Genomic DNA, 21956 nt, shown 5'->3' with positions numbered 1-21956 from the left:
GGATTCAACCATTAGCTACCCACTCTTTCTTATTCTTGCTAGAAATGATCTCGTCCCACCAAACATCTCTATTACGTTTATGCTATGTTGAGTTCTGTGTTTTATTTCTGTAGCATCCAATCCACTTTTGTCAATATATGACCCTAGATATTAATCTTCTATCTGTCTCATGAGTACTCCGTCATTCATGTGTACTTCAGATCTAGAGTCATCTGTAAACCGCATTTGCCATTTTCCTGATATAAACCGTATTACAAAATAAGAACGCATTGTACTAAAATGGCTTGATCATCGGCAAAACTTAATGAAAACACCATACATCATTAGCAGTGATGTCCATTCCCCCACAGTCGTTCTTGCATTTGCGTACGCTATGTGATCCAAAGTATCCGGCCACCCCCCCAAAACATACGTTTTTCATATTAGGTGCACTCTGATGCCACCTACTGCCTGGTACTCCACATCAGCGACCCCAGTAGTCATTAGACATCGTGAGAGAATGGGGCGTTCCGCCGAACTCACGGACTTAGAACGTGCTTGGGTGATTGGGTGTCACTTGTACGTCTGTACAAGATTTCCACTCTCCTAAACATCCCTAGATCCATTGTTTTCGATGTGATAGTGAAGTGGAAACGCGAAGGGACTCGTTCAGCACAAAAGCGTACAAGCCGACCTCGTCCGTTGACTGACAGAGACCGCAGACAGTTAAGGAGGGTCGTAATGTGTAATAGGCAGACATCTATCCAGGCCATCACACGGGAATTCCAAACTGCATCAGGATCCACTGCAAGTACTATGACAGTTAGGCGGGAGGTGAGAAAACTTGGATTTCATGGTTGTGCGGCTGCTCATAAGCCACACATCACACCGGTAAATGCCACTGAACAGTGGAAAAACGTTGTGTGAAGTGACGAATCACAGCACACAACGTGGCGATCCAAAGGCGGGGTGTGGGTATGGCGAATGCCCGGTGAACGTCATCTGCCAGCGTGTGTAGTGCCAACAGTAAAATTCGGAGGCGGTGGTTTTATGGTGTGGTGTGTTTTTCATGGTGGGGGCTTGCACCCCTTGTTGTTTTCCGTGGCACTATCACAGCACAGGCCTACATTGATGTTTTAAGCACCAGTTGAAGATCGATTCGGGGATGACTATTGCATCTTTCAACACGATCGATCACCTGTTCATAATGCACGACTTGTTTCGGAGTGGTTACACGACAATAACATACCTGTAACGGACTGACTTGCACAGAGTCCTGACCTGAATCCGCCACGTACTTGTAAGTCATTTTCCGCCAGGTGTCCGGATACTTTTCATCACATAGAGTATAAACTGAACATCATACAGGAACAACTGCATACAGGAACCTTGTTCCAGAAATTTTGTAATATTAGTGGGTTCTGATAACTTTGACCCTCTTCCAGTTTGTGTCTTATTATATCTGTACACTTCAATAATAGTTTGTAAAAGATGGTCATTCATATCTGTGTCTTTCAGAGCTTCCAACAGTAATTTTCTAGGACACGTGTCAAAGCTTTTGCTATATCTAAAAACTAAATGTGAAATTTTTCGAGAATAATACGGTTTTATTTTTATAAATCATACTTATGAACTCGAAGCAGTTAATACCAAAAACTCTACTGCGATAAACTGTTAAGTACAATTATTTGTCCGTCCTACTAAAACCTGCGCGTCCACTCATCTGGTCATAGGTTAGAGGACCCACTTCCCCTTGACTTACAAAAATTCGGCACATTTTCGAAGCTGATTAAATATGATGCATGTTACGTGGATACACGATACAAGAGTGTTGCAAGAAAGGCACATTGCAAGGAAGGAAAACAGTGTGGAGAGAAGGATTACTAGAATATCTACAAGCACATTCTGTAATCATTTTAGTGAAATTCATAGTAACTGGTGATTTACTTTCTATGTAGTACGAAATAAGGACTGTGGTCACGAGAAGGCTTAGGAAGGTTCACTTTTCACTCAGATGTGCAGCCTTGAAGAAAAGAAAAGTGGCGCAAATGAAATACAGAGATCGCGTCCATTCCTTCCTGGAATATGAAACTGTAAGGTCAAATAGAAATGTAGTCCATAATTTCAGTGCGAGGAATAATTCACCGTTTGTACACAAAAGCCTAGGCTGGACGGATGTTCGAGACCTTGGAGACAAATGCTAACTTTTCAAATGACGAATTGAAATGCAGACTAGCAGAACACAAAATGGTGGGATACTGATCTTTTATATTTTGTCTCAGTCTAAAGTGAGATAATGGCTGTATTCAACTAAATACGACTGACACCAATCGATCTAGTAAATCTTATCAGTCGTTACGCTATGAATGGAGGAGACTGTTTTATGAGACTTGTACCGACACATTTAATGATCAAGTACTGGGATCATTAGCAGGATTTTATTTCTACCTTCTGTAATACAACTTGAGAGTAAGAAGAGAAAAACATTCCTTTTACCGTGTAGTTGAATCGATTATACAGCGTTGCTTGGTTTTCCCAGTCATGTAGTAATAGGAAAAGAAGTTACTGCGTCTTTAGAGTAAAATCAAAGTTATTTCTTTTGCATGCTTTTGTAAAGTGAGGACAGTATACAAATTACAAAGTGAAATCTTATACTCAGTATAATACTAATTTACTACAAAAACTGTTTGTAAGCAGCCAACATTCCGCCCATGAGCAAAAATAGATAAACTATTAGATGACAGATGAATAAAAATGAAAGCGCGCGTTTGTGTGTGTGTGTGTGTGTGTGTGTGTGTGTGTGTGTGTGTGTGAGCGCGATCCTGCAAGAATTAAGTAACTGCGGCACTTGATTGTAACATTATAACTTCCCGCCCCCCCCCCCCCCCCCACACACACATCAAACTCTAAATACAGCTGCGGTTGTGTAAAGAAGTAACCCCGAAAACTGTAAACGTTCTTTTCGATCTAATTCCCCCTCAATGGAACTAGAGGTCGCATACCATGTACGGTGTTTTTCTAGTTAGTAAGAACATGTGTACCAGGTGTTCCAAAATTTTAGTTATTTTTCCTTCTCATTGCCGTCCCTCACCCATCTAATTCCCTACTAACTAAATATATTATTATTATTTTCCTAAGTCAGTGGATATCTCGAAGGCAAGGTTGGTTCCATTTTCCAGCGGTACAGAGTTCATATGAATGCTTATTTCATCGACTCGTCGTGAGTCAGAAGCAAGGACTTTATTCTGTTTTGAGTACATGACCGACAAATATTTCTCAGTGCACGTAGTAACGATGAGATACCCGTTCAGTATAGTCATACTATGAAACGGAGTTCAGCATTCTGAGACTGATAGTGACTCCATTATGAGGTAAGTGTAGGCAGTTATGTTCGTTTTACTAGACTTACACTATAAGGCATACTACTAACGACATTGTTTACCGCCAAATACTGAATTCACTGAGAGTCATATGGTCCAGATTGTATACTAATTTAGATTCCCTTCAGAGTGTGCTGATATAATAGCTCTATACCTAGCATTTACATAAAACCTGTCGCTCGACGAAAGATCAATACCTTAAAACTCATAAGTCACAAATCTCACCAATGATTAAGAAAGAAAGTAGGCGTAATTCCCTGAATTACAAACCCGTATCATTAACGTCTATTTGCAGTCGGGTTTTTGAGTACATCCTGCGTTCAAACTTAATTAATTATCCCTAAGAAAACGATCGATTGACAAACAGTTAGCAGGAATTCAGAAAATATCACTCGTGTGCAACACAGCTAGCTTTTCATTCTCATTCACAGGTGATTCCAAATTGATTCCCAAAACGCTTTTGATACCGTTTCTCACAATCGGCTTTTAATCAATTGCATGCCTATGGAGTATCGTCTCACCTGTGGGTGTGGATTCATCAGCTCCTGTTAGAAAGGTCACAGTTCGTAGTAACTGACAGAAAGAAATCGAATGATATCTGGCGTTACGTAAGGAAGTGTTATAGGGCCTCTGCTGTTCCTAATGTATGTAAATGATTTAGGAGACAATTCGACCACCAATCGTAGATTGTTTGCAGGTAATAGAGTTACTTACCGTCTAGTAAGATCTTCAGAAGGTCAAAACAATTGCAAAATGACCCAGACAAGATATCTGTAAGGGTGCGAAAAGTGGCAATTGACCCTACGCAGTCAAAAATGTAAGGTCATCAACATGGCTACCGGTACTAAAAGGAATTCGTTGAAGTTCGGTTATGCGATTAGTCACTCATATAAAGCCTGCCAACTCAGCTAAATATCTAAGGATAACAATCAAAAAATAGTTCAAATGGCTCTAAGCACTTTGGCACTTAACATCTAAGGTCATCAGTCCTCTAGACTTAGAACTACTTAAACCTAACTAACGTAAGGACATCACACACATCCATGCCGAGGCAGTATCCGAACCTGCGACCGTAGCAGCAGTGCGGTTCCCGACTGAAGCGCCTAGAACATCTCGACCACAGCAGCCGGCTGGATAAGTCACAAACAACCTAAATTTAACGATTACATAGAAAATCAAGTGGGAAAGGCGAATCAAAGAAAGCGTTCTACTAGTACAGCACTTAGAAGACGCAACAGGTCTTTTAAAGAGACTCCCTGCACTACGCTTTACGTCCTCTGCTAATATACTGTGCGGTGTGGGATCCTTACCACATAGGATTGACGGAAGACATCGAAAATGTTCAAAAAAGGACAACCATTTTGTGTTATCGCATAACAGAGGCGAGAGATTCAGGGACATAGTAAGCGAGTTAGGGTGGCAGTCATTAAAACAAAGGTGTTTTTCGTTGTGGCAAGATCTTTTCACGAAATTTCAACCACCAACTTTCTCCTCCGAGGGCGCAAATATTTTTTTGACGCCTACCTGTATACAGAGAAACGGTCATCGCAATAAAATGGGAAAAATCGGAGCTCGTACAGAAGAGTTTAAATGTTCGTTTTTCCAGCGCTCTGTTCGAGAGCAGAGCGGTAGAGAAATGGTGTGAAAGTGGTTCGGTGAACTCTCTCCCTGGCACTTTAGTGTGAATTGCAGAACAGTCATACAGACGTAGATGTAGATATAGAAGGGAGCTTCGAGTTTTACATTTCGTTTATCACGTCCTCGTTAAACTGAAAGAACACACGTTCGGACGATCACTTACCAACGGTGAACAAGAGGATGACTCATTTTTATGAATTACCACGTCAGAATCACAGACATGTTGTGTACACCATTTAAAAATTTTTCGAGGCGAAGACTTACTATCTCGTTAGAGGAAAACAAATATTTGAGAAGCTTCGTGGCTGTTATACACAAAAATGTCTTTCATAAACGCTGTGGACGTAACTTAAGAATCTGTAAAACCGGATCGTCAGCATATCGAATATTTATTGTCAGATAATCAGGTCATTAGTGGAAAGTTAACACAGGTGTTGCTGCCTGATATTTTGAAAGATGCTTCTAAAGAAGGAACATTGGGGTTTAACGTTCCGTCAACATCGATGCCTTTAGGGACGGAGTGCTAGCTCGGATTGTTTGAGGGATGGGGAAGGAAGTCAACCGTGCCCTTTCAGAGGAACCATCCCGGCATATGCGTGGAACGATACAGGAAAATCACAGAAAACTTACATCAGGATGACCGGACACAGATTTGAACAGTCGTCCTCACGAATTGTGCTAACCGCTGAGCCACCTCTCTCGGTAAGTACGCTAAAACGTTCTATGGTATCATAAAACGAATAAAAAAGAATTTACAAAAGAAATACCTTTATTTGCCTTCAAAGCAAGCTAAATAGGCAACAATATACTTTTGGTAAAGTTTAAAAACCTGACGGGAACTGTCAGACAAGTCTACTTCTCGAATGAATAGAGGCATCGATATAACACATCGTTGTGTGTCCAGTGTGTCTAGAAAATGTGTGTATTTTGTGTTCGAGTGAGACGTGGTAGAAAAAGCAGTCTGCAGGCGCCAGATATGAGGAGTACGCTGGATATTGGAGAACAGTTACGTGGCGCTCGGCCAAGATGTTACGTCGCGCACTCGGTTCGCAGACATCAGGCATGAGTTAAGTTGCAGGCTTCATTTTCCACAGAACAACAACGCGCCCCTTACGTAGCAGCAATCGTTTCAAACTGCCACCATGATTTGTCACTGAAAGTGGATCAGACTATTGAATATAGCGATCTACTAGACTTTTCTAGACCTCTTATTTTAGGGCGTATTGCTCGAGTTGAAGTAGTTGGACTCGCATGTGAGGGGACTGATGTGAGTGAGTTACCCGTCCGGTAATTGAAGTCTGTGTTTTCCCGAGGCTTCCGTAAAAGTCTTAAGAGAAATGACAGTATGATTTCATTGGAAAGGACGCGAATGATGTCAGGTCATATCTTTCCAAATCAGACTCTGCGTTCCGTCTCTAATGACTTCGTCGTAGGCGAGACGTTAAACCATATTTCTCCTTATTTTATCCTCTTTTGGGACTTATGGAAGAAAGTGAACATCATTACAATGGCACTAATTGAAATCCAGATCGAAGTAGTTGCAGAAGTTCCCATACACTGTGCTGAAATTTCGTAGAAAAAGGTGAATCAGGTCCAAATAATGATTCTGCCTTTCTTAAAGGCCAAACATTGACGGTAAGTCCTCTGTGTATGCTGTCTTTCAGTCGACCCCTGTAAAGTCCTAGTATCGTTAGACACAGTCAGTAGCCATTTAGTACTTACACTATTCTTTTTCTGTGGGAATGGCTTTTTTCTGCTCTGGAAATGAGCTCGCTTAAGGATGTCATTTTAATCAAATATACTACAGGCAGAGAAGTACAAGACATTAATAGCGTTCGGTCAAGATGTCAGAGAATAAGTTTTTCCATTTACGCCCTGCGTGATTTACCTTTCATTATTTGGGATTAGGATTGTTAATTCTCATCAGTCAAAATTTGAGCTAGCTGCTAAATGTTGTTGCAGTTACCGGTTGATAGCTGATGTCGTTCAGGGGTAACGAATGACATTAGAAAGGCTGAGTACCACATGCTCAGAATAGAGTGCACTACGGTTTACTTCTCGACATGTTTGTGTGTGTTATGAAAAGGTGAGGAGAATCGAGCTGGAAGTGCTAAGGTGCTGAGGCAAAAATGAAAAAGACTCTGAACAACATTTATTTCCCTCAGTGGTTCTTTATCACTGACAAATGTGTAAAAAGAACACCATGAAGCCATTTAACAGATGCTACAATGAGAATGGTAGCTCAAGTTACAGACCCTGGAATAAATTTTCAAGATTTGGCACAGATAAATGTTTAAATAGGATGAATAATAACAATATCGCTTTTAACAATATTAAAAAATTTTAAAAAAGCGAGAAAATCAATTGCAATCCAAGGACATGGAAGAAATACATTTGACTATTACTTACGCGTTGACATACGGCGACCAGCTTGAGCTTTACCCAGACATCACTCAGTCGCTTCTTTCAGCTCATTCGATAAGCTAAAACAGAAGTAGGGTACCACTTAAACAAATAACTGCAACAGAAACAAGTATCTGGCCCTTTCAGATTTTAAGTGTTACTGAATAATGTTTATAAATGCAGCAGTTTAACACACGAATATTTAACCATTTCAGGTCCTCTGGCTACATTTGTGTACGTTAACTTTTACTCTCTTTGCTGCAACAGAAGTATTTTTCCCAAAGGAAACCTGAGGTACACATTTTTGAATGTTCAGCCTTTTCATCATGTGAAAGGGCTGTCAGCTGTTGAGCATCACAATGAAAATATTAGCAAATCAGTGAGGCAGTGCGCAGCAGCTCGTGACCGTTAGAATGCACAGATGTGACTGGTTCGCTATATTCCACTGTATAACTGAATACTGTTATTGTCACTTTGCACTGCAATTATTGAATGGTCATTTTACTATTTATTAAACTAGAGAATATTTTATAATTAGTTATACAATGAAGGCAAGTGTACAAAGTATGTTTTGAAAACGGGTACATATTTTTGAATAAATTTTACATCTAAAATAATTTAAAACATCACGTAAGAGCATTAACACACAAATAAAAAATTTCTTTCCTCCAGAAAAAAATTCAGATTTGAAAGGTTTAAAACAAAACAAATGCCTTACAGAATTAACCTCTCATAATTACATTTACCTTTAAAATAAAAGATACAGTTTAAAAGAATAACTTTTCTTCAGTAAATAAACAGAAAAATGATACTTTCGTAAAAACAATGAGCTCAAAAATTTAAAACCTTTTTGTCTTTTACAAGTAGGCTTAAAATAACTGTAGCGCCTGTTGAAACTCGGAATGCTAATCCACACTGGGGATTAAGGCTAAAATAAAGCAAAACTAGACAGTGTTGCACACGAGGACACAAATTCCATCTCTACAGCAATCTCTCGCTCAAAGACCCTGAGCTGGAACCAGCGCTTCAGTTACATGCAAGCCGGCCTCGGTGGTCTAGCGGTTCTAGGCGCTCAGTCCGGAGCCGCGCGGCTGCTACGGTCGCAGGTTCGAATCCTGCCTCGGGCATGGATGTGTGTGATGTCCTTAGGTTAGTTAGGTTTAAGTAGTTCTAAGTTCTAGGGGACTGATGACCACAGATGTTAAGTCCCATAGTGCTCAGAGCCATTTTTTAGTTACATGCAACTAAAGTTGCTCACTGTTTTTCTTTCTGTTCGAGTCCTTGGCTGTATGGTGAATACTGGCAGCTCAGCATGCACAAACAAAAGTAGTAAACATAAGAAACGTGCTGATTTTGAACACATAACTCGTGACCACAATAGCAGAAGGTTCAAAAATCAAATGGCACTGAGCACTATGGGACTTAACATCTGAGGTCATCAGTCCCCTAGAACTTAGAACTACTTAAACCTAACTAACCTAAGGACATCACACACATCCATGCCCGAGGCAGGATTCGAACCTGCGTCCGTAGCAGTCGCGCGGTTCCAGACTGAAGCGCCTAGAACCGCTCGGCCACACCGGCCGGCCAAAGGCAGAAGGAAGTAGTAATTCTTCAAATACAGCAGGTGCCCTTTCCACAGCCATCCAAAACACGACGAACCGGACCTCAGTTGTCGTTGAGCAACCCCAGTTACTACGCGTAACAACAGGCACACATTCAAACCAGAAGTGAGCACGCGTGCAGTTATGTCAGCTCGGTGTGCGGCTACGCTCGCTTCATGAGAGGCGGGAGAACCTATCACTAGGATACGACGACCAGCAAGGTTTCATGAGCGGCAGATATCGATTCTAACGCAGGCGCAGCTCAAATTCACTCACCAAAAGTTTTTGCTTCACCTTTTTTTGCCTCAATAAATTAAATATTATTGAACAGTGACAGGACACAGATTTAGGGAAGTGGAAACTATTGGAGTTTTACTGGATGTCAAGAGAAACTTTTAAAAATATTTATTTGGTATCAGCAGCCCAAGCAAGAATCAAAAATGGTTTCACGATTGTACAGTGTTCTACTTTATTATTCGATTCAGATGCAGAACAGGCTTGGTTCAAATGGCTCTGAGCACTATGGGACGTAACTTCTGAGGTCATCAGTCCCCTAGAACTTAGAACTACTTAAACCTAACTAACCTAAGGACATCACACACATCCATGCCCGAGGCAGGATTCGAACCTGCGTCCGTAGCGGTAGCGCGGTTCCAGACTGTAGCGCCTAGAACCGCTCCACCTGTAGAAAAGGGCAAGAGTTCTACTTCCTTGACAGTCAGATTATATCTGTATTGAATACAACTGTAATACAGTTTACTATTGTTCGCGAGCACAATCACATGGCAAAAATGTCGCTTCACTGGTTACTAAATCTGCCGATTCCCCAGATATACGTACCGTCTGTCTTAGCACGTAGTTGAACTTCAGCTGCACGTTCCTCTGTCCTCGATTATGCCTTGCCAACCAAGGGGCGGTAATACAGGATAGTCGAGCAGCAACTAACGGATACAACTTCCACCCCCGCGCTGTCCACCTCGCCATCGCCTGCTGAGTCCTTGCTGCGTGTGTCAGTGCCCAGCGGCATCGTACTACTCAGCTCGAGCCGCCCTCTCTCGGTGACCAGAGTTACCTGCAGACAGCACCACGATCGTGCTCGCCGCTCTGTCCGCATATATAGGGTGGTCCATTGATCGTGACCGGGCCAAATATCTCACGAAATAAGCGTCAAACGAAAAAACTACAAAGAACGAAACTTGACTAGCTTGAAGGGGGAAACCAGATGGCGCTATGGTTGGCCCGCTAGATGGCGCTGTCATAGGTCAAACGGATATCAAATGCTTTTTTTAAAATAGGAACCCCCATTTTGATTAACTTTCGTAAAGTACGTAAAGAAATATAAATATTGTAGTTGGAGCACTTTTTTCGCTTTGTGATACATGGCGCTGTAATAGTCACAAACATATGGCTCATAGTTTTAGACGAACAGTTGGTAGCAGGTAGGTTTTTTAAATTAAAATACAGAACGTAGGTACGTTTGAACATTTTATTTCGGTTGTTACAATGTGATGCATGTACCTTTGTGAACTTACCATTTCTGAGAACGCATGCTGTTACAGCGTGATTATCTGTAAATACCACATTAATGCAATAAATGCTCAAAATTATGTCCATCAACCCCAATGCATTTGGCAATACGTGTAACGACATTCCTCTCAACAGCGAGTAGTTCGCCTTCCGTAATGTTCGCACATGCATTGATAATGCGCTGGCGCATGTTGTCAGGCGTTGTCGGTGGATCACGATAGCAAATATCCTTCAACTTTCCCCACAGAAAGAAATGCGGGGACGTCAGATCCGGTGAATGTGCGGGCCATGGTATGGTACTTCGACGACCAATCCACCTGTCATGAAATATCTATTCAATACCGCTTCAACCGCACGCGACCTATGTGCCGGACATCCATCATGTTGGAAGTACATCGCCATTCTGTAATGTAGTGAAACATCTTGTAGTAACATCGGTAGAACAATACGTAGGAAATCAGTATACATTGCACCATTTAGATTGCCATCGATAAAATGGGGGCCAATTATCCTTCCTCCCATAATGCCGCACCATACATTAACCCACCAAGATCGCTGATGTTCGACTTGTCGCAGCCATCGTGGATTTTCCGTTGCCCAATAGTGCATATTATGCCGGTTTACGTCGCCGTTGTTAGTAAATGACGCTTCGTCGCTAAATAGAACGCATGCGAAAAATCTGTCATCGTCCCGTAATTTCTCTTCTGCCCAGTGGCAGAACTGTACACGACGTTCAAAGTCGTCGCCATGCAATTCCTGGTGCATAGAAATACGGACGGGTGCAATCGATGTTCATGTGCCATTCTCAACACCGACTTTTTTGAGATTTCCGATTCTCGCTCTATTTGTCTGCTACTGATGTGCGGATCAGCCGCGACAGCAGCTAAAACACCTACTTGGACATCATCATTTGTTGCAGGCCGTGGTTGACGTTTCACATGTGGGTGAACACTTCCTGTTTCCTTAAATAACGTAACTATCCGGCGAACGGTCCGAACACTTGGATGATGTCGTCCAGGATACCGAGCAGCATGCATAGCACACGCCCGTTGGGCATTTTGATCACAATAGCCATACATCAACACGATATCGACCTTTTCCGGAATTGGTAAACGGTCCATTTTAACACGAGTAATGTATCACGAAGCAAATACCGTCAGCACTGACGGAATGTTACGTGATATCACGTACTTATACGTTTGTGACTGTTACAGCACCATCTATCACAAAGTGAAAAAAGTGGTCCAACTAAAACAATCATATTTCTTTACGTAGTACACGAATATGTTATAAAATGGGGGTTCCTGTTTTAAAAAAACGGAGTTGATATCCGTTTGACCTATGGCAGCGCCATTTAGTGGACGAACCATAGCGCCATCTGGTCACCCCCTTCCAGCTAGACGAGTTTCGTTCTTTGTAGTTTTTTCGTTTGATGCTATCTGGAGATACATTTGGCCCAGTCACTATCAATTGACCAACCTGTAGACCAGCTGACTTAGCTTGTGTCTCTGAAAAACAGCCGTAAAAATTACCGCTCGACTCCGAACTAGCAAGGTCGATACTTCGACGCGGCTCAGTTATATTATATTGTAACGTTTTGATCAGTTAAAGTTTGTTGCCCTGTAGTGACAAAGACTAATTAAGATTAATTTAATTTATGGACGCAGCCAGTGGCGCACGGCCGAGTTAATAAGGCAGTCGTAGAGAGGCAATTAGGAAAGGAGGGGTTTATAAAGCGGCAGTTTTCTGGAGCCGAAGGCGCCTCAGGCGGCGCTGGAAATTGAGCGGGCGTCGGCCGATGTTTTACGGTTCGTGCTTATTGGCGGAGCGCGGCGCGCGCCAGCTGCCGCACAGCCGCGCAGCTGCCAGCTGCGATGCTGCCACTTCACAAACTTCCGGCACACGCGCTGCACTGCCTTCTTCTAGCAGTCTGCAGCGCTTCTAGCCACGGACCAGCACATCACACGAGGAGGAACCAGGGAGACTACGGTGCGGTTCGCTGCATGGAGACACCTGATAACAGATCACTATAATAGTCCACACACTGAGTCATTCAGATAGCTTCATACTTTGTTCAAGTATTTATTTAATGCAGTGCTCGTCAAGCTCTTTTGTTCAAGATTCAATATTGACACGGTGTGTCTGCACCTCTGGCCATATTCATACCGACCTTCGTATTAAGTAGAAACGCACGTACAGTCGTGGACAAAACGAGCGAGACCCCTCGCCTTTTAGTTATGCTGATCCGCACAGCTTTAAAGTCTGCTACACAGCATAACAGGCAAGGCGACGAAGTGCTACCAACATACTATGCACAGGCGTGAAATTGAAAAACTATCTGAAATTTGTCAGACTGTTTTCAATCATGTGTAAGACTATATCAATGCTGATTAGTGTCTTAACCACAACACCTAAAGATATAAGCTATAAATGAAAGAAGAAACACTAATTAGTATGAACTGTACTAATAAAAATGAATCTCAGCTTATCGAGATAACATAACTGTTTCAGTAAGACAAAGTATCCCAGATCGTTACGAATTAGCAAAATATTATGCGCATTCGGCCGCAAAATAGTCTGTGCCAACGTTCAGACCAGTCATACTGGATTACCGTTGCTGACCTACCATGAAAGTGTGTAAATTTAGCAATGTGTGAAGATTCATAACGAAATTCAGTTAAAAATCATTCAGTCCCACACTTAAGTCAATTCAATTATTGACAGAAGCGGAAAACGTAGGCAGTAACAAGTATGAAATTCTACAAGAGTTTCATATCGACATCCACAGGGCGCCGGTACAGAATAAAGGTAGCAATAAAACGTATTTGGGGTGCGAGAATTTCTTAAAATTCCTTTACTGATAGTCTATCTGCCTCCATCGAGATTAGAACCGAAAACAAACCAGACCTCCCATGCAGTAGCAAACACCTTTCACTAGGCTAGCAGACAACCCAGGCAAAGAGCCCTCTATTATTACACCAGGCACGAATTTCGCAATGAAAATGGAAAAATTATCTGCAGTTTCTGTTGCACAGAGCTTTCTGGACTCAAAAACATGAATTGTCTACCTTTATTTCACCGCTTATGTGACAATCATTCGGGATGTTTATCGAAATAACAAAAAACTGCTATTAGCGAGTAAATTTAGTAGGATAATTGTGCACCACCCCAGGAAATAAACGGCGACGTAGCTGCCAGACATATTCCAGAATGTTTCTAATTCTCCATTAGACGTGCCACAGCCAGAAAAAGTTCATTAGCCGAAGTGTTCCTTAAGGTAGCTAGAAATGGGAATGCTCGCACATCTAAAACGCGGTGGCATTAATAGTGCTATCTGAATTACCACGTGTATAGGCAAATGGATTTTATTCGCATTCCTGTAAAGGTGATTTGGATCGAAAGCGTAGCTACGATTAAGATGCTGATGTATGGACTGCAACTGGAACATTTCGAATAAAGAGTAGGGGAAATTATTATGCGGCCCTCAAATGGTTCAAATGGCTCTGAGCACTATGGGACTTAACATCTGAGGTCATCAGTCCCCTTAAACTTAGGACTACTTAAACCCAACTAACCTAAGGACATCACACACAGCCATGCCCGAGGCAGGATTCGAACCTGCGACCATAGCTGTCACGCGGTTCCAGACTGTAGCGCCTAGAACTGCTCGGCCACCACGGCCAGCCATACGGCCCTCGTCTTCAGTAATTGTGATAGCTATTTTCGTTGTTAGAATTTCGTCACGTAAATCGGTAAAAATGGAATCCTCGTAGTTTCTCTTTCTTGACAGTCTATCTGTCTAGCCAACTCTTAAAACCCGTTTACCTCGAGTACGGGTGGACATAATAAGCGTAAATGTATCGCACTTCCTGCGGTATACGGTCCCTTGGTGGTGTAAAAAAGTGAGCTATGCCAACGCAATCTAAAGATACGGCCGTTTATGTAAAGAAAATTTACGCGAAAGGTCAAAAAATGACTCTAAGAACTATGCCACCAAACTGCTTAGGTCATCAGTTCCCTAGACCTAGAACTACTTCACCCTACCTAACCTAACACACATCCATGCCCGGGGAAGGATTCGAACTGACGGCGCAAGGAGCCGCGCGGCCCGCGACATGACGCTGTTGAACGCACGGCTAACCCGCGCCGGCAAGCTGTTAATATCATCTGGTGTTGCTGAAAAGTTATTCACTTCTGGTGAATGATTTTCTGCGCAGTTCATTTAAGAAAGAATATCTAAAATATATTTGATGTTACGGAAGAGGAAGGACGCCTAATTCATTTCCCCTTGTCTTTTTCCATGATGTTAGATTCGCAATCTGAGCACACGTACAATCCATAACCACACTTTAGATCCAAGTCATAGTCACAGATATGCGAATACAACACATTGGCTTATACTTGAGGTATTTCGTTTTTCACGAAGTGGTGGCAGACGATGCTGTGACGTCTTCTAAGCGCGAGTTTCTCCAGTGATAGCTATCTCAGCACATCAGCTGAGCGAACTTGCAATATGTTGGTAGCACTTCGACACCTTACCTGTTATGCTGTGAAGCAGACTTTAAAGCTGTGCGGATCAGCATAACGAAAAGGCGAGGGGTCTCGCTTGTTTTGTCCACGACTGTACATTAGTATCTCATGAGCTCACGCTAGTCTAGCTTTAGTGAGGGCGTGATAAGTTGGTCGACAGTCCACAGTTCCACTTGAATTTCCATTCGGAAAACTCCGAGGCGAGTGTTTTGTTTCAGATTCCTGCCAACCTCAGAGACTCCAGAATTGTGATACTGTAAATGTTGTTGTGTTGTCTGTATGAGTGGATGATTTATTAATTAATGACAGTAATTACATTTAAATGCATTATGCAACGTAAGACACGATCACAGACGTTTACTAAATGTTTTGAATGTCATTTTCCTTCACCTCATTATGTTGTATTACACCAGCTTTAATTTAATTTTACAGCCTTTTTGCAAATACAGGGTGAGTCAATGATGATATCAGAAACTTCCAAGAATAATGGAGAATCATAAATTTATGTCTGAGTGATGCTACTCACGTACCACCAGAATGAAATAAAAACAGCGAAGATTAGAGGGAGTGTGAATGAGAACAGTGGTGTACTCAAGTTTACAATTGATGACAAATTTTATTAACCTCTCAGTGATTGCAACTAGCCGATAAATCTTACATAAAAATGACAAACACAAATCAGATGAGGTATGGTGTTTTCTAGGCAAAGCATCCATTGGGGTGAAAGCTATACAAATTTTCCCATGAAGTAATCCCTTTTGCAACGCAATCTGAAATTGAAACTTCCTGGCAGATTAAAACTGTGTGCCGAACCGAGACTCGAACTCGGGACCTTTGCCTTTCGCGGGCAAGTGCTCTACCAACTGAGCTACCCAAGCACGACTCACGCCCCGTCCTCACAGCTTTACTTCTACCAGTACCTCGTCTCCTACCTTCCAAACTTTACAGAAGCTCTCCTGCGAAACTTGCAGAACTAGCACTCCTGAAAGAAAGGATATGCGGAGACATGGCTTAGCCACAGCCTTGGGGATGTTTCCAGAATGAGAAAGCTGTTAGGACGGGGCGTGAGTCGTGCTTGGGTAGCTCAGTTGGTAGAGCGCTCTCTTCAAATTGAATCAACTACGATCAGCTATAACACAAACTATGGTTCACCTGAGAGCAGGGAGCTGTGAATGTCATTTAACAACGCTATGCCGGTGCAGCAGTACTTTACCCTTTCACCTCGATTCAGGCGGCAGCAGAAAACGGCGCGTTGTGGGGAGGAGCGGTCGCTGCGGCAGCTGTAATGTTCTGACGCGTCCACGAAAATATCCGAACTACCGGTATGGCGTTCTGATTATCAGAACGCGGGAAACTTCCCTATCAGGGCCCTGAAATCACAGCATATTTCAGTGTCAGTTGCATCCGTTCACTGGTCTGGCCAAAACAGTTTCACTCACAGCCTCAACGCGGCGTGCTGGAATTATCAAACGTCAGACGGCCGACTCAGGTCGAATAACTTCACCTTTGTGACACACGATATGATCCAGGTGATATGCTGTTCCACTGTTGGTACAGCTGGAAACCGTGAAGGCTCTAAGTGCACCCCGCGCTGTTTCAGGCGCCTCCGAACGGACTGCGCGGTTCCTCCCTCGTGCATGGGTGTGTTGTTCTTAGCATAAGTTAGTTTAACTAGTGTGCAAGTCTAGGGACCGATGACCTCAGCAGTTTGGTCCCTTAAGAAATCACACACATTTGAACATTTTTTCTTAGTCCACCACGAGATACAGACCACAAGTCCTACCCACTACTGAAAGACCTGAAATTCTCCACCAGGGGATGATCAGAACATGAAGACCTGGAAGAATTATCGTCCGTTCCCACCAAGCCTCGGTACAAGAGACTAATTAGCAAAACGAAACCATTCCCACATTGCGCAAACCAATCAAACTATCCTCTATTCATTGAATCTCCCCTCTTGACTGTTCTGGTGATCTGGTAGCCATTCCAGACACAGCACCACGTTTCTAATGCTGGGGGAGCAGGCCTGTACTTCACACAACACGAGAAGAGCCAATAAAAAAATAAGATTTTAGACTAGGGATGCGTCTTTCTCACAGTAAGTATGGGCATGTCTTGGCAGTAAACATCTACCTAGCCGGGACCACAGTCCCTCATTTACAGAGTGATCTAATCTTTCTGAGCCGACCATTTACAATTTCTGAAAGAAGCCTGTTAAGCTTCCCAGATAGCTGTGCCCATGTAATATTTGTTATTGCCGCTCACTAAAAGAACCTGGCGACTTCGTAAGGGGGAGGAGCGGGGGGGTTACAGTCTTCTCTCCACCCTCCACTAGACACGTAAGCCAGCAGCACTGTCCACACCGTCCCATCTTCTAAAATGAGGATGCACTTAGTTTCATGACCTTCCCACTGTTTGCACAAAAGCTCAGTTTCAACAGTCCCTCTTAAATGGCTTCCCCCTCCCACTTTCAGCCATCCGGCCGTCTTCCGCGATGGACTGGCGCCTGGCGCAGATAAAATATTTTGCAAAGGAGCGCCCTTGTTCGAACGAACATTGAATCATACTTCTTAATAACACGGCAGTGCTATTTCATGTGAATGTTTACAGCCCATGCCAGCTCGCTGATGCTGTGAGCTGCAGTAGCGCATACAGTATCAATGATATTGCCATACCTCCAAAACAAGACGTTTCCTGCAGTAAGCCGTAATGTCACTTTCAGTTAATTAGTGTACTTTCCACTAGTAGCGTTTGTTGACAATTTTTAGTGTACTTTCCACTAGTGGCGTTTGTAGACAATTACGGATCATCCTGTTTAATAAAAGGTGTCCCATTTGTCTTGACCATCTCAAATACGTTTTAGGCAACATCCAAATTGAAAGATGTATCAAGCAAATACTTTGTAGCTACCAGGAGCATACCAATCAGTGTGATTGCCTCTCTTGAATCTTTTTTCGTTACGAAGATGTGATCTACAGTAGGGGAAGGTGCGGCGAAGTGGCCACTCTGAGGGAGATGGAATTTTCACCAAACTAAGGTTGCCTCTTAGATATTTTTAATCTGCAGGTAATAAAGTAGTATTGAAACGTCCCCTTTTGAACAATTTTACAGAACTGTGCTTAAACTGACACACAATATTTATAGCGCAACGCAATCTGACTTTCAAAATTCCCTACAAAAGAATGGCCCTGACTAACATTAAACTATACCTTTCACAAATCACTTACCTCACAAAAATCTTCGCTGCTCAAGCTACTGCAATACAGCGAGCGCCACTACTGCCAGCTAAATAAAAGATTCAAACTATGGAAGGCACTAACTACTGATAGGGATAGTTAGCAAATGAAAGATATTAATAGAGAACAACCAATGTATTTACCTTGATATCATCATATATATAGCAGTTCATGACAAATTACAAAACTCCGCCATCTCTCTCCCCACATCCACCACTGCTGGCGGCTCACCTCCAACTGCCCAACGCTACGCGCTGTTCACAGCCAGCTGCCTAACACTACAATGGCGAGTATTACAACAATGAAAAGCAGCCACAGACTGCACACGGCACAGCCAGTGATTTTCATACAGAGGTGGCGTTACCAATAAAAAAACCTAAACAGCCTACTTACATAGCCCCCATGCTCCCCACAAAAAAATTTTACAAATTTTGTTGGGCACTGGCCAATACATATTTGTTAAATTTTTTTTCACAATTACAATAACAAAGAAATCAAATGCACACACTTATTGATACAATGTTGGTCAAAAGCTAAACTTTCTCACAGTCCATAAAGACAGTCCTAATCGTTCATCACAGTAAAATATCAGTGTTTTTCTCAAAGACTGAGCGGTAAAAGACAATGCACACAGACGTAGTGGATTTCCATGCAGTCTTGAAGTAGTAGTGTTGTCCTTCCAACGGAAAGACAGTGCTGACTCGACATGCAGACAGGTAATGGGCCACAACAGAGTAAACCCACAGCAGAGTCAGTCGACGTTTTGAAGAACATTGGTAGGTAGGTCATCACAGAGTAGACCCACTGTAGTCCTGGTAGAGATTACGGTATTGGTGGGCCACCAGAGGTGCAGACCCACTGCAGTCCTGGTAGAAATAATGGTACTGGTGAGTCAGCAAAGACGCAGGCCCACTGTAGTCCTTGTAGAGATAATGGTACTGGCGGGTCATCAAAGATGCAGACCCACTGTAGTCCTTGTAGAGATGATGGTACTGGCGGGTCATCAAAGATGCAGACCCACTGTAGTCCTTGTAGAGATGGCCAGCAGCCATCTGTTGTGACTGCAGGTGCACAATCACCATTGAAGAGTCTTGCGGATAATATAGCAAGTCCATAAACCACCACTTGTGCACTCACAAAGTTTTTTTAATTGTCCTTAGAACCAGCAATGCTGTTATCCAGTCCCTTGCTGAATTATTAACACACGTGCAAACACTAACAGTCCCTACGTGTCACATATTGTCCATATAGTATGACCAACAGAAACGTGTGCAGTGAAATGGAACTTACAAGTTACTTAATTTGATGAACTGCTGTCAATTACCATTTTATAACATGAGAGTACAATTACAAAGGTACAAAATACATCATTAAAGAACATAACAATACAGATAACATTTGTAGTACAGGCTTTACAAAAGAATCAAAATAACATATACATCAATGTTACAGGAATTATGAGATAAGTAGATACATAAAAGTTCAGAATAACTTTCAAAACATCAACTTCACACATGAGCATTAACATAAAACAAAATAAATAATGTCTAAGCATATTTACAAGGTAAATAACATATTATTAATGCCAATTATATTTGAGGATAACAGTATTCCTCATCATAGTGAATGTAGCTTAGTATTAGAAGAGAAAAAAAATTCTATGAAACTACACAGAGACAGGAAGAAAACAAATACACAAGGGTACACAAACACATATGGGGATAACACAATGGAAAGGACAGGGTTCGTTTTCAGTGTAACATTTGGTACTGCAGTCCAACCTAAAACTTCATTCCATAGATCGTTCCTCTTATTTCGACATTTGCACCTGCCAAAAAAATCCTATCCAAGCATGCTTTCTATATTCCGTTCACATATTTCTTACCTCATTATTTATTTACCAGTATCTTACCTCAGCATTTATTTCCAAGAAAATCCTACCTAAACCTGTTGTCCCTAAACCCTACTTTTTTGGTTCATATCCTCTTTCAAAACACTATTTTGGCCAAACCATTTTCTTATAGCTTCTCAAAGCATTTCTTCCAATCCTTCATAGCTAGTTTCTTATATAGTCTACCCCCTCTTAAGCTAACTTAAATCTACTGAGCTCAGATATATATACCAATGGACGAGGCAATGCAGCATCACATAAAACAATTAATATAAACAGCAATGAAAAAAGACGCAGATTTGCGAAGCAAGCTGCATTAAGAAATTAGCAAAGCAATTGTAATATTACAACTAATCTAAGGCAATGTGCAGCAAACAATAAAAATAAATCATTAGTAAAACTGGCTTAACAGAATAATACAAAGTCAAATTCAATAACACTATGCCTGGCAAACAGCAGCAACTTATACCTAAACATGACATAGCTCAAGCAGAAAAAATAGTACACTAAAGATAACAATGCAGATAAGGGAAATGTATAATCACATCTTAATGTCTAAGTAATTAAAGTGGTGCACCACAACAACTTATTGTAAAAAAAAATATTACCATGTACTTGAAAAGAATATTATGTATGCATTTACTGTTACTAGTCCCTCCTTATTGTTCTTTCCTTTCCAAGTGCTCCTTTTTTGAAAAATGTGGATCACAAAATTATTATTTAATAGATCTGTTGACAGAAAGTGTTCACATTAGCAAATGCATTTAATTTTATTTTATGAAACCAATGCTACAAGACAGCTGGAAACCAGATATCAAATGAAATAAGCAACTATGTACAAAGTAAAGCATAAAAACATCGTTCAATAGCCATGTGGCATTTCATAAGTAGTAAAAAAATATCTCATCTAGAAAGACAGTAGTCATAATCAGGTGTGTAGACAAACTATTTCTTGTCATTTCATTAGGCATTTCAGTAAATATCAGAAAGTACGATATGTTTCCAAGTAATGAGCGTGTCGCATTTGCGATCCTTTCTACAAAGGAACGTCAATAGCGAGGATAATGGCCTCCCCTTTTTTTTTCCCACCTAATGGCTTTTTCTCTGGGCGGCTGGCCCAGCTGCGCGCCACAACGCATTACATCAAGGTCACTTACCTTTCTCAACGAAATATTTACGACAGCAGTTTTCGCTACAGCGACAGTCTCATATAAAAATTTCATAGGTCAAGAATTAGCGTTGCAAATCTGTAGAAACAAAATCTTATTGATATAACAGTGGCCAAAAAAATTTTCGTTGGCATTGTGATACATTCACGCATTTACACACATTTCATAATTCTAAAAGTACGATTCTCGGTTTCCAACATACGTCTTCACAAGGCAGAGTTCCTAACCGCTACTCATTACTCCTTACCTTATTACACATATATATATTCGTCGACGCTTCTTTAATAATTCATCATATGAAATACGTAGCATAATCAAATTCCTCATATAGCATCAGCTTCTTGACCATAAACATACCTCAGCAGCATAATACACATCATCATCATAACATCATAAAACCTCAGCCAAATCTCAAAATCGTCGTAGCTTCCTGGAATAATTTCAAAACCCTAAAAAATATTCTCTGCTCATTTCAATAGTGTCATCTACCTCAAACGTACCTTAAAAATCATGATCTCATACCAAATACATCATTCAAAGCTCTCATATCACAATGGTTCCAAAAAAATATGAACAGTTCACAAAGTACAGACAAAATA

General features: G+C 41.6%; 1 protein-coding gene across 2 annotated transcripts in view; it reads left to right on the top strand.

Moving 5' to 3' along the window:
• LOC126236568 (neuropeptide-like 1) overlaps positions 1–21956 on the top strand; it is a 452585-nt gene that overhangs the window by 23288 nt on the left and 407341 nt on the right. The window lies entirely within an intron of this gene.

This window comes from Schistocerca nitens, chromosome 2 (assembly GCF_023898315.1).
Source record: "Schistocerca nitens isolate TAMUIC-IGC-003100 chromosome 2, iqSchNite1.1, whole genome shotgun sequence".
NCBI classification, from domain to species: domain Eukaryota; kingdom Metazoa; phylum Arthropoda; class Insecta; order Orthoptera; family Acrididae; genus Schistocerca; species Schistocerca nitens.
Note: the sequence above shows the minus strand (reverse complement) of the source record. Positions and strands in the feature narration are given on the sequence as shown.